Consider the following 13389-nt stretch of genomic DNA (forward strand, 5'->3'; position numbering starts at 1 on the left):
TATATTCACACACAGATATAATGTAATATATATTCACACAGTTATAATGTAATATATATTCACACAGTTATAATGTAATATATATTCAGTTATAATGTAATATATATTCACCACACAGTTATAATGTAATATATATTCACACAGTTATAATGTAATATATATTCACACACAGTTATAATGTAATATATATTCACACAGTTATAATGCAATATATATTCACAGTTATAATGTAATATATATTCACACACAGTTATAATGTAATATATATTCACACAGTTATAATGTAATATATATTCACACACAGTTATAATGTAATATATATTCACACAGTTATAATGTAATATATATTTACACACAGTTATAATGTAATATATATTCACACAGTTATAATGTAATATATATTCACACAGTTATAATGTAATATATATTCACACAGTTATAATGTAATATATATTCACACAGTTATAATGTAATATATATTTACACACAGTTATAATGTAATATATATTTACACACAGTTATAATGTAATATATATTTACACAGTTATAATGTAATATATATGCACACACAGTTTTCATGTAATATATATTCACATACAGTTATAATTTAATATATATTCACACACAGTTATAATTTAATATATATTCACACAAAGTTATAATTTAATATATATTCACACACAGTTATAATTTAATATATATTCACACACACAAAATAAAAACAATTTTAAAGACGCGAGTTACATTGTAATATAAATGAAGTAACTGCATGTTTTCTTTTTCACAGGTTTTAGAAAGAGATTGGTTCAACAGTTCAGAAAGTTGACTGGAAGCACACGTAAGCCCACTGATGATAAAAGTAAGTATAAACTTGGACAACAAGTAATAGTTGATAAAAAATAATATACCACACGAAACTTATAACTGTGATTGGTGTGTAGTGTGTTGTTTGGATTGTGTTAAATTGACAGAAAAGTAACATGTCAGTGACCTGTTCTCAGGTTTAAAACATACCATGACAGAAGTACTATTTTTGCTTACCATGGTAACCATTAAGGTACTTGGGTCATATAAATTTATTTCTTTTTAATAGCCTGAGGTATTCTTATTTTTGTCACCTTTAACCATAAACAATGGATGGGAGATTGTCTATGCTTTTACAAGGTGTCAGTCTGGTGTGTACAGAGTAAATGAAAAAGTTGTCACATAAGGTGTCAGTCTGGTGTGTACAGAGTAAATGAAACAGTTGTCATACAAGGTGTTAGTCTGGTGTGTACAGAGTAAATGAAACAGTTGTCACACAAGGTGTCTGTCTGGTGTGTACAGAGTAAGTGAAACAGTTGTCACACAAGGTGTCAGTCTGGTGTGTACAGAGTAAATGAAACAGTTGTCACACCAGGTGTCTGTCTGGTGTGTACAGAGTAAATGAAACAATTGTCACACAAGGTGTCAGTCTGGTGTGTACAGAGTAAATGAAACAGTAATTGTCACACCAGGTGTCAGTCTGGTGTGTACAGAGCAAATGAAACAATTGTCACACAAGGTGCTAGTCTGGTGTGTACAGAGTAAATGAAGCAGTTGTCACACAAGGTGTCAGTCTAGTGTGTACAGAGTAAATGAAACAGTTGTCACACAAGGTGTTAGTCTGGTGTGTACAGAGTAAATGAAACAATTGTCATACAAGGTGTTAGTCTGGTGTGTACAGAGTAAATGAAACAATTATCATACCAGGTGTCTGTCTGGTGTGTACAGAGTAAATGAAACAGTTGTCACACAAGGTGTCAGTCTGGTGTGTACAGAGTAAATGAAGCAGTTGTCACACAAGGTGTCTGTCTGGTGTGTACAGAGTAAATGAAACAGTTGCCACACAAGGTGTCTGTCTTGTGTGTACAGAGTAAGTGAAACAGTTGTCACACAAGGTGTCTGTCTGGTGTGTACAGAGTAAATGAAACAGTTGTCACACAAGGTGTCAGTCTGGTGTGTACAGAGTAAATGAAGCAGTTGTCACACAAGGTGTCTGTCTGGTGTGTACAGAGTAAATGAAACAGTTGTCACACAAGGTGTCTGCAGTCTTGTGTGTACAGAGTAAGTGAAACAGTTGTCATACAAGGTGTCAGTCTGGTGTGTACAGAGTAAATGAAACAGTTGTCACACAAGGTGTCTGTCTGGTGTGTACAGAGTAAATGAAACAGTTGTCACACAAGGTGTCTGTCTGGTGTGTACAGAGTAAATGAAACAGTTGTCACACAAGGTGTCAGTCTGGTGTGTACAGAGTAAATGAAGCAGTTGTCACACAAGGTGTCTGTCTGGTGTGTACAGAGTAAATGAAACAGTTGTCACACAAGGTTTCTGCAGTCTTGTGTGTACAGAGTAAGTGAAACAGTTGTCATACAAGGTGTCAGTCTGGTGTGTACAGAGTAAATGAAACAGTTGTCACACAAGGTGTCTGTCTGGTGTGTACAGAGTAAGTGAAACAGTTGTCACACAAGGTGTCAGTCTGGTGTGTACAGAGTAAATGAAACAGTTGTAACACCAGGTGTCTGTCTGGTGTGTACAGAGTAAATGAAACAATTGTCAAACAAGGTGTCAGTCTGGTGTGTACAGAGTAAATGAAACAGTTGTCACACAAGGTGTCAGTCTAGTGTGTACACAGTAAATGAAGCAGTTGTCACACAAGGTGCTAGTCTGGTGTGTACAGAGTAAATGAAGCAGTTGTCACACAAGGTGTCAGTCTGGTGTGTACAGAGTAAATGAAGCAGTTGTCACACAAGGTGTCAGTCTAGTGTGTACAGAGTAAATGAAACAGTTGTCACACAAGGTGTTAGTCTGGTGTGTACAGAGTAAATGAAACAATTGTCATACAAGGTGTTAGTCTGGTGTGTACAGAGTAAATGAAACAATTATCATACCAGGTGTCTGTCTGGTGTGTACAGAGTAAATGAAACAGTTGTCACACAAGGTGTCAGTCTGGTGTGTACAGAGTAAATGAAGCAGTTGTCACACAAGGTGTCTGTCTGGTGTGTACAGAGTAAATGAAACAGTTGCCACACAAGGTGTCTGTCTTGTGTGTACAGAGTAAGTGAAACAGTTGTCATACAAGGTGTCAGTCGGGTGTGTACAGAGTAAATGAAACAGTTGTCACACAAGGTGTCTGTCTGGTGTGTACAGAGTAAATGAAACAGTTGTCACACAAGGTGTCAGTCTGGTGTGTACAGAGTAAATGAAATAGATGTCACACAAGGTGTCAGTCTGGTGTGTACAGAGTAAATGAAGCAGTTGTCACACAAGGTGTCTGTCTGGTGTGTACAGAGTAAATGAAACAGTTGTCACACAAGGTGTCAGTCTGGTGTGTACAGAGTAAATGAAGCAGTTGTCACACAAGGTGTCTGTCTGGTGTGTACAGAGTAAATGAAACAGTTGTCACACAAGGTGTCTGCAGTCTTGTGTGTACAGAGTAAGTGAAACAGTTGTCATACAAGGTGTCAGTCTGGTGTGTACAGAGTAAATGAAACAGTTGTCACACAAGGTGTCTGTCTGGTGTGTACAGAGTAAATGAAACAGTTGTCACACAAGGTGTCAGTCTGGTGAATACAGAGTAAATGAAACAGTTGCCACACAAGGTGTCAGTCTGGTGTGTACAGAGTAAATGAAACAGTTGTCACACAAGGTGTCAGTCTAGTGTGTACAGAGTAAATGAAACAGTTGTCGCACAAGGTGTCTGTCTGGTGTGTACAGAGTAAATGAAGCAGTTGTCACACAAGGTGTCTGTCTGGTGTGTACAGAGTAAATGAAGCAGTTGTCACACAATGTGTCAGTCTGGTGTGTACAGAGTAAATGAAACAATTGTCATACCAGGTGTCAGTCTGGTGTGTACACAGTAAATGAAACAGTTGTCATACCAGGTGTCAGTCTGGTGTGTACAGAGTAAACGAGGCAGTTGTCACACAAGGTGTCTGTCTGGTGTGTACAGAGTAAATGAAGCAGTTGTCACACAAGGTGTCAGTCTGGTGTGTACAGAGTAAATGAAACAGTTGTCACACAAGGTGTCTGTCTGGTGTATACAGAGTAAATGAAGCAGTTGTCACACAACGTGTCTGTCTGGTGTGTACAGAGTAAATGAAACAGTTGTCACACAAGGTGTCTGTCTGGTGTGTACAGAGTAAATGAAACAGTTGTCACACAAGGTGTCTGTCTGGTGTGTACAGAGTAAATGAAACAGTTGCCACACAAGGTGTCAGTCTGGTGTGTACAGAGTAAATGAAACAGTTGTCACACAAGGTGTCAGTCTAGTGTGTACAGAGTAAATGAAACAGTTGTCACACAAGGTGTCAGTCTAGTGTGTACAGAGTAAATGAAACAGTTGTCGCACAAGGTGTCTGTCTGGTGTGTACAGAGTAAATGAAGCAGTTGTCACACAAGGTGTCTGTCTGGTGTGTACAGAGTAAATGAAGCAGTTGTCACACAAGGTGTCTGTCTGGTGTGTACACAGTAAATGAAACAGTTGTCATACCAGGTGTCAGTCTGGTGTGTACAGAATAAATGAGGCAGTTGTCACACAAGGTGTCAGTCTAGTGTGTACAGAGTAAATGAAACAGTTGTCACACAAGGTGTCAGTCTAGTGTGTACTGAGTAAATGAAACAGTTGTCGCACAAGGTGTCAGTCTGGTGTGTACAGAGTAAATGAAGCAGTTGTCGCACAAGGTGTCTGTCTGGTGTGTACAGAGTAAATGAAGCAGTTGTCACACAAGGTGTCTGTCTGGTGTGTACAGAGTAAATGAAACAGTTGTCACACAATGTGTCAGTCTGGTGTGTACAGAGTAAATGAAACAATTGTCATACCAGGTGTCAGTCTGGTGTGTACACAGTAAATGAAACAGTTGTCATACCAGGTGTCAGTCTGGTGTGTACAGAGTAAATGAGGCAGTTGTCACACAAGGTGTCTGTCTGGTGTGTACAGAGTAAATGAAGCAGTTGTCACACAAGGTGTCAGTCTGGTGTGTACAGAGTAAATGAAACAGTTGTCACACAAGGTGTCTGTCTGGTGTATACAGAGTAAATGAAGCAGTTGTCACACAAGGTGTCTGTCTGGTGTGTACAGAGTAAATGAAACAGTTGTCACACAAGGTGTCTGTCTGGTGTGTACAGAGTAAATGAAACAATTGTCACACAAGGTGTCTGTCTGGTGTATACAGAGTAAATGAAACAGTTGTCACACAATGTGTCAGTCTGGTGTGTACAGAGTAAATGAAACAATTGTCATACCAGGTGTTAGTCTGGTGTGTACACAGTAAATGAAACAGTTGTCATACCAGGTGTCAGTCTGGTGTGTACAGAGTAAATGAGGCAGTTGTCACACAAGGTGTCTGTCTGGTGTGTACAGAGTAAATGAAGCAGTTGTCACACAAGGTGTCAGTCTAGTGTGTACAGAGTAAATGAAACAGTTGTCGCACAAGGTGTCTGTCTGGTGTGTACAGAGTAAATGAAGCAGTTGTCACACAAGGTGTCTGTCTAGTGTGTACAGAGTAAATGAAGCAGTTGTCACACAAGGTGTCTGTCTGGTGTGTACAGAGTAAATGAAACAGTTGTCACACAATGTGTCAGTCTGGTGTGTACAGAGTAAATGAAACAATTGTCATACCAGGTGTCAGTCTGGTGTGTACACAGTAAATGAAACAGTTGTCATACCAGGTGTCAGTCTGGTGTGTACAGAGTAAATGAGGCAGTTGTCACACAAGGTGTCTGTCTGGTGTGTACAGAGTAAATGAAGCAGTTGTCACACAAGGTGTCAGTCTGGTGTGTACAGAGTAAATGAAACAGTTGTCACACAAGGTGTCAGTCTGGTGTGTACAGAGTAAATGAAACAGTTGTCACACAAGGTGTCTGTCTGGTGTATACAGAGTAAATGAAGCAGTTGTCACACAAGGTGTCTGTCTGGTGTGTACAGAGTAAATGAAACAATTGTCACACAAGGTGTCTGTCTGGTGTGTACAGAGTAAATGAAACAGTTGTCACACAAGGTGTCTGTCTGGTGTGTACAGAGTAAATGAAACAATTGTCACACAAGGTGTCTGTCTGGTGTGTACAGAGTAAATGAAACAGTTGTCACACAAGGTGTCTGTCTGGTGTGTACAGAGTAAATGAAACAATTGTCACACAAGGTGTCTGTCTGGTGTGTACAGAGTAAATGAAACAATTATCACACAAGGTGTCAGTCTGATGTGTACAGAGTAAATGAAACAGTTGTCACACAAGGTGTCAGTCTAGTGTGTACAGAGTAAATGAAACAGTTGTCACACAAGGTGTCAGTCTAGTGTGTACAGAGTAAATGAAACAGTTGTCACACAAGGTGTCTGTCTGGTGTGTACAGAGTAAATGAAGCAGTTGTCACACAAGGTGTCTGTCTGGTGTGTACAGAGTAAATGAAGCAGTTGTCACACAAGGTGTCTGTCTGGTGTGTACAGAGTAAATGAAGCAGTTGTCACACAAGGTGTCTGTCTGGTGTGTACAGAGTAAATGAAGCAGTTGTCACACAAGGTGTCAGTCTGGTGTGTACAGAGTAAATGAAGCAGTTGTCACACAAGGTGTCTGTCTGGTGTGTACAGAGTAAATGAAACAATTGTCACACAAGGTGTCTGTCTGATGTGTACAGAGTAAATGAAACAGTTGTCACACAAGGTGTCAGTCTAGTGTGTACAGAGTAAATGAAACAGTTGTCACACAAGGTGTCAGTCTAGTGTGTACAGAGTAAATGAAACAGTTGTCGCACAAGGTGTCTGTTTTGTGTGTACAGAGTAAATGAAGCAGTTGTCACACAAGGTGTCTGTCTGGTGTGTACAGAGTAAATGAAGCAGTTGTCACACAAGGTGTCTGTCTGCTGTGTACAGAGTAAATGAAGCAGTTGTCACACAAGGTGTCTGTCTGGTGTGTACAGAGTAAATGAAGCAGTTGTCACACAAGGTGTCAGTCTGGTGTGTACAGAGTAAATGAAGCAGTTGTCACACAAGGTGTCTGTCTGGTGTGTACAGAGTAAATGAAACAATTGTCACACAAGGTGTCTGTCTGGTGTATACAGAGTAAATGAAACAGTTGTCACACAATGTGTCAGTCTGGTGTGTACAGAGTAAATGAAACAGTTGTCACACTAGGTGTCTGTCTGGTGTGTACAGAGTAAATGAAACAGTTGTCACACAAGGTGTCAGTCTGGTGAATACAGAGTAAATGAAACAGTTGCCACACAAGGTGTCAGTCTGGTGTGTACAGAGTAAATGAAACAGTTGTCACACAAGGTGTCTGTCTGGTCTGTACAGAATAAATGAAACAGTTGTCACACAAGGTGTCAGTCTAGTGTGTACAGAGTAAATGAAACAGTTGTCACACAAGGTGTCAGTCTAGTGTGTACAGAGTAAATGAAACAGTTGTCGCACAAGGTGTCTGTCTGGTGTGTACAGAGTAAATGAAACAATTGTCACACAAGATGTCTGTCTGGTGTATACAGAGTAAATGAAACAGTTGTCACACAATGTGTCAGTCTGGTGTGTACAGAGTAAATGAAACAATTGTCATACCAGGTGTTAGTCTGGTGTGTACACAGTAAATGAAACAGTTGTCATACCAGGTGTCAGTCTGGTGTGTACAGAGTAAATGAGGCAGTTGTCACACAAGGTGTCTGTCTGGTGTGTACAGAGTAAATGAAGCAGTTGTCACACAAGGTGTCAGTCTAGTGTGTACAGAGTAAATGAAACAGTTGTCACACAAGGTGTCAGTCTAGTGTGTACAGAGTAAATGAAACAGTTGTCGCACAAGGTGTCTGTCTGGTGTGTACAGAGTAAATGAAGCAGTTGTCACACAAGGTGTCTGTCTGGTGTGTACAGAGTAAATGAAGCAGTTGTCACACAAAGTGTCTGTCTGGTGTGTACAGAGTAAATGAAACAGTTGTCACACAATGTGTCAGTCTGGTGTGTACAGAGTAAATGAAACAATTGTCATACCAGGTGTCAGTCTGGTGTGTACAGAGTAAATGAAACAGTTGTCATACCAGGTGTCAGTCTGGTGTGTACAGAGTAAATGAGGCAGTTGTCACACAAGGTGTCTGTCTGGTGTGTACAGAGTAAATGAAGCAGTTGTCACACAAGGTGTCAGTCTGGTGTGTACAGAGTAAATGAAACAGTTGTCACACAAGGTGTCTGTCTGGTGTATACAGAGTAAATGAAGCAGTTGTCACACAAGGTGTCTGTCTGGTGTGTACAGAGTAAATGAAACAGTTGTCACACAAGGTGTCTGTCTGGTGTGTACAGAGTAAATGAAACAGTTGTCACGCAAGGTGTCTGTCTGGTGTGTACAGAGTAAATGAAACAATTGTCACACAAGGTGTCTGTCTGGTGTGTACAGAGTAAATGAAACAGTTGTCACACAAGGTGTCTGTCTGGTGTGTACAAAATAAATGAAACAATTGTCACACAAGGTGTCTGTCTGGTGTGTACAGAGTAAATGAAACAATTATCACACAAGGTGTCAGTCTGATGTGTACAGAGTAAATGAAACAGTTGTCACACAAGGTGTCAGTCTAGTGTGTACAGAGTAAATGAAACAGTTGTCACACAAGGTGTCAGTCTAGTGTGTACAGAGTAAATGAAACAGTTGTCGCACAATGTGTCTGTCTGGTGTGTACAGAGTAAATGAAGCAGTTGTCACACAAGGTGTCTGCCTGGTGTGTACAGAGTAAATGAAGCAGTTGTCACACAAGGTGTCTGTCTGGTGTGTACAGAGTAAATGAAGCAGTTGTCACACAAGGTGTCTGTCTGGTGTGTACAGAGTAAATGAAGCAGTTGTCACACAATGTGTCTGTCTGGTGTGTACAGAGTAAATGAAGCAGTTGTCACACAAGGTGTCTGTCTGGTGTGTACAGAGTAAATGAAACAATTGTCACACAAGGTGTCTGTCTGGTGTATACAGAGTAAATGAAACAGTTGTCACACAATGTGTCAGTCTGGTGTGTACAGAGTAAATGAAACAGTTGTCACACAAGGTGTCTGTCTGGTGTGTACAGAGTAAATGAAACAATTGTCACACAAGGTGTCTGTCTGGTGTGTACAGAGTAAATGAAACAGTTGTCACACAAGGTGTCTGTCTGGTGTGTACAGAGTAAATGAAACAATTGTCACACAAGGTGTCTGTCTGGTGTGTACAGAGTAAATGAAACAATTATCACACAAGGTGTCAGTCTGATGTGTACAGAGTAAATGAAACAGTTGTCACACAAGGTGTCAGTCTAGTGTGTACAGAGTAAATGAAACAGTTGTCACACAAGGTGTCAGTCTAGTGTGTACAGAGTAAATGAAACAGTTGTCGCACAATGTGTCTGTCTGGTGTGTACAGAGTAAATGAAGCAGTTGTCACACAAGGTGTCTGCCTGGTGTGTACAGAGTAAATGAAGCAGTTGTCACACAAGGTGTCTGTCTGGTGTGTACAGAGTAAATGAAGCAGTTGTCACACAAGGTGTCTGTCTGGTGTGTACAGAGTAAATGAAGCAGTTGTCACACAATGTGTCTGTCTGGTGTGTACAGAGTAAATGAAGCAGTTGTCACACAAGGTGTCTGTCTGGTGTGTACAGAGTAAATGAAACAAATGTCACACAAGGTGTCTGTCTGGTGTATACAGAGTAAATGAAACAGTTGTCACACAATGTGTCAGTCTGGTGTGTACAGAGTAAATGAAACAGTTGTCACACAAGGTGTCTGTCTGGTGTGTACAGAGTAAATGAAACAGTTGTCACACAAGGTGTCAGTCTGGTGAATACAGAGTAAATGAAACAGTTGCCACACAAGGTGTCAGTCTGGTGTGTACAGAGTAAATGAAACAGTTGTCACACAAGGTGTCTGTCTGGTGTGTACAGAGTAAATGAAACAGTTGTCACACAAGGTGTCAGTCTAGTGTGTACAGAGTAAATGAAACAGTTGTCACACAAGGTGTCAGTCTAGTGTGTACAGAGTAAATGAAACAGTTGTCGCACAAGGTGTCTGTCTGGTGTGTACAGAGTAAATGAAGCAGTTGTCACACAAGGTGTCTGTCTGGTGTGTACAGAGTAAATGAAACAAATGTCACACAAGGTGTCTGTCTGGTGTATACAGAGTAAATGAAACAGTTGTCACACAATGTGTCAGTCTGGTGTGTACAGAGTAAATGAAACAGTTGTCACACAAGGTGTCTGTCTGGTGTGTACAGAGTAAATGAAACAGTTGTCACACAAGGTGTCAGTCTGGTGAATACAGAGTAAATGAAACAGTTGCCACACAAGGTGTCAGTCTGGTGTGTACAGAGTAAATGAAACAGTTGTCACACAAGGTGTCTGTCTGGTGTGTACAGAGTAAATGAAACAGTTGTCACACAAGGTGTCAGTCTAGTGTGTACAGAGTAAATGAAACAGTTGTCACACAAGGTGTCAGTCTAGTGTGTACAGAGTAAATGAAACAGTTGTCGCACAAGGTGTCTGTCTGGTGTGTACAGAGTAAATGAAGCAGTTGTCACACAAGGTGTCTGTCTGGTGTGTACAGAGTAAATGAAGCAGTTGTCACACAAGGTGTCTGTCTGGTGTGTACAGAGTAAATGAAGCAGTTGTCACACAAGGTGTCTGTCTGGTGTGTACAGAGTAAATGAAGCAGTTGTCACACAAGGTGTCTGTCTGGTGTGTACAGAGTAAATGAAGCAGTTGTCACACAAGGTGTCTGTCTGGTGTGTACAGAGTAAATGAAACAATTGTCACACAAGGTGTCTGTCTGGTGTATACAGAGTAAATGAAACAGTTGTCACACAATGTGTCAGTCTGGTGTGTACAGAGTAAATGAAACAATTGTCATACCAGGTGTTAGTCTGGTGTGTACACAGTAAATGAAACAGTTGTCATACCAGGTGTCAGTCTGGTGTGTACAGAGTAAATGAGGCAGTTGTCACACAAGGTGTCTGTCTGGTGTGTACAGAGTAAATGAAGCAGTTGTCACACAAGGTGTCAGTCTAGTGTGTACAGAGTAAATGAAACAGTTGTCACACAAGGTGTCAGTCTAGTGTGTACAGAGTAAATGAAACAATTGTCACACAAGGTGTCTGTCTGGTGTGTACAGAGTAAATGAAGCAGTTGTCACACAAGGTGTCTGTCTGGTGTGTACAGAGTAAATGAAGCAGTTGTCACACAAAGTGTCTGTCTGGTGTGTACAGAGTAAATGAAACAGTTGTCACACAATGTGTCAGTCTGGTGTGTACAGAGTAAGTGAAACAATTGTCATACCAGGTGTCAGTCTGGTGTGTACAGAGTAAATGAAACAGTTGTCACACAAGGTGTCTGTCTGGTGTGTACACAGTAAATGAAACAGTTGTCATACCAGGTGTCAGTCTGGTGTGTACAGAGTAAATGAGGCAGTTGTCACACAAGGTGTCTGTCTGGTGTGTACAGAGTAAATGAAGCAGTTGTCACACAAGGTGTCTGTCTGGTGTGTACAGAGTAAATGAAACAGTTGTCACACAAGGTGTCTGTCTGGTGTGTATAGAGTAAATGAAACAGTTGTCACACAAGGTGTCTGTCTGGTGTGTACAGAGTAAATGAAACAATTATCACACAAGGTGTCAGTCTGATGTGTACAGAGTAAATGAAATAGTTGTCACACAAGGTGTCAGTCTAGTGTGTACAGAGTAAATGAAACAGTTGTCACACAAGGTGTCAGTCTAGTGTGTACAGAGTAAATGAAACAGTTATCGCACAAGGTGTCTGTCTGGTGTGTACAGAGTAAATGAAGCAGTTGTCACACAAGGTGTCTGTCTGGTGTGTACAGAGTAAATGAAGCAGTTGTCACACAAGGTGTCTGTCTGGTGTGTACAGAGTAAATGAAACAATTGTCACACAAGGTGTCTGTCTGGTGTATACAGAGTAAATGAAACAGTTGTCACACAATGTGTCAGTATGGTGTGTACAGAGTAAATGAAACAGTTGTCACACAAGGTGTCTGTCTGGTGTGTACAGAGTAAATGAAACAATTGTCACACAAGGTGTCTGTCTGGTGTGTACAGAGTAAATGAAACAGTTGTCACACAAGGTGTCTGTCTGGTGTGTACAGAGTAAATGAAACAATTGTCACACAAGGTGTCTGTCTGGTGTGTACAGAGTAAATGAAACAATTATCACACAAGGTGTCAGTCTGATGTGTACAGAGTAAATGAAACAGTTGTCACACAAGGTGTCAGTCTAGTGTGTACAGAGTAAATGAAACAGTTGTCACACAAGGTGTCAGTCTAGTGTGTACAGAGTAAATGAAACAGTTGTCGCACAATGTGTCTGTCTGGTGTGTACAGAGTAAATGAAGCAGTTGTCACACAAGGTGTCTGCCTGGTGTGTACAGAGTAAATGAAGCAGTTGTCACACAAGGTGTCTGTCTGGTGTGTACAGAGTAAATGAAGCAGTTGTCACACAAGGTGTCTGTCTGGTGTGTACAGAGTAAATGAAGCAGTTGTCACACAATGTGTCTGTCTGGTGTGTACAGAGTAAATGAGGCAGTTGTCACACAAGGTGTCTGTCTGGTGTGTACAGAGTAAATGAAGCAGTTGTCACACAAGGTGTCAGTCTAGTGTGTACAGAGTAAATGAAACAGTTGTCACACAAGGTGTCAGTCTAGTGTGTACAGAGTAAATGAAACAATTGTCACACAAGGTGTCTGTCTGGTGTGTACAGAGTAAATGAAGCAGTTGTCACACAAGGTGTCTGTCTGGTGTGTACAGAGTAAATGAAGCAGTTGTCACACAAAGTGTCTGTCTGGTGTGTACAGAGTAAATGAAACAGTTGTCACACAATGTGTCAGTCTGGTGTGTACAGAGTAAATGAAGCAGTTGTCACACAAGGTGTCTGTCTGGTGTGTACAGAGTAAATGAAGCAGTTGTCACACAAGGTGTCTGTCTGGTGTGTACAGAGTAAATGAAGCAGTTGTCACACAAGGTGTCTGTCTGGTGTGTACAGAGTAAAACAAACAATTGTCACACAAGGTGTCTGTCTGGTGTATACAGAGTAAATGAAACAGTTGTCACACAATGTGTCAGTCTGGTGTGTACACAGTAAATGAAACAGTTGTCACACAAGGTGTCTGTCTGGTGTGTACAGAGTAAATGAAACAGTTGTCACACAAGGTGTCAGTCTGGTGAATACAGAGTAAATGAAACAGTTGCCACACAAGGTGTCAGTCTGGTGTGTACAGAGTAAATGAAACAGTTGTCACACAAGGTGTCTGTCTGGTGTGTACAGAGTAAATGAAACAGTTGTCACACAAGGTGTCAGTCTAGTGTGTACAGAGTAAATGAAACAGTTGTCACACAAGGTGTCAGTCTAGTGTGTACAGAGTAAATGAAACAGTTGTC

Source organism: Glandiceps talaboti, chromosome 9 (assembly GCF_964340395.1).
Source record: "Glandiceps talaboti chromosome 9, keGlaTala1.1, whole genome shotgun sequence".
NCBI classification, from domain to species: domain Eukaryota; kingdom Metazoa; phylum Hemichordata; class Enteropneusta; family Spengelidae; genus Glandiceps; species Glandiceps talaboti.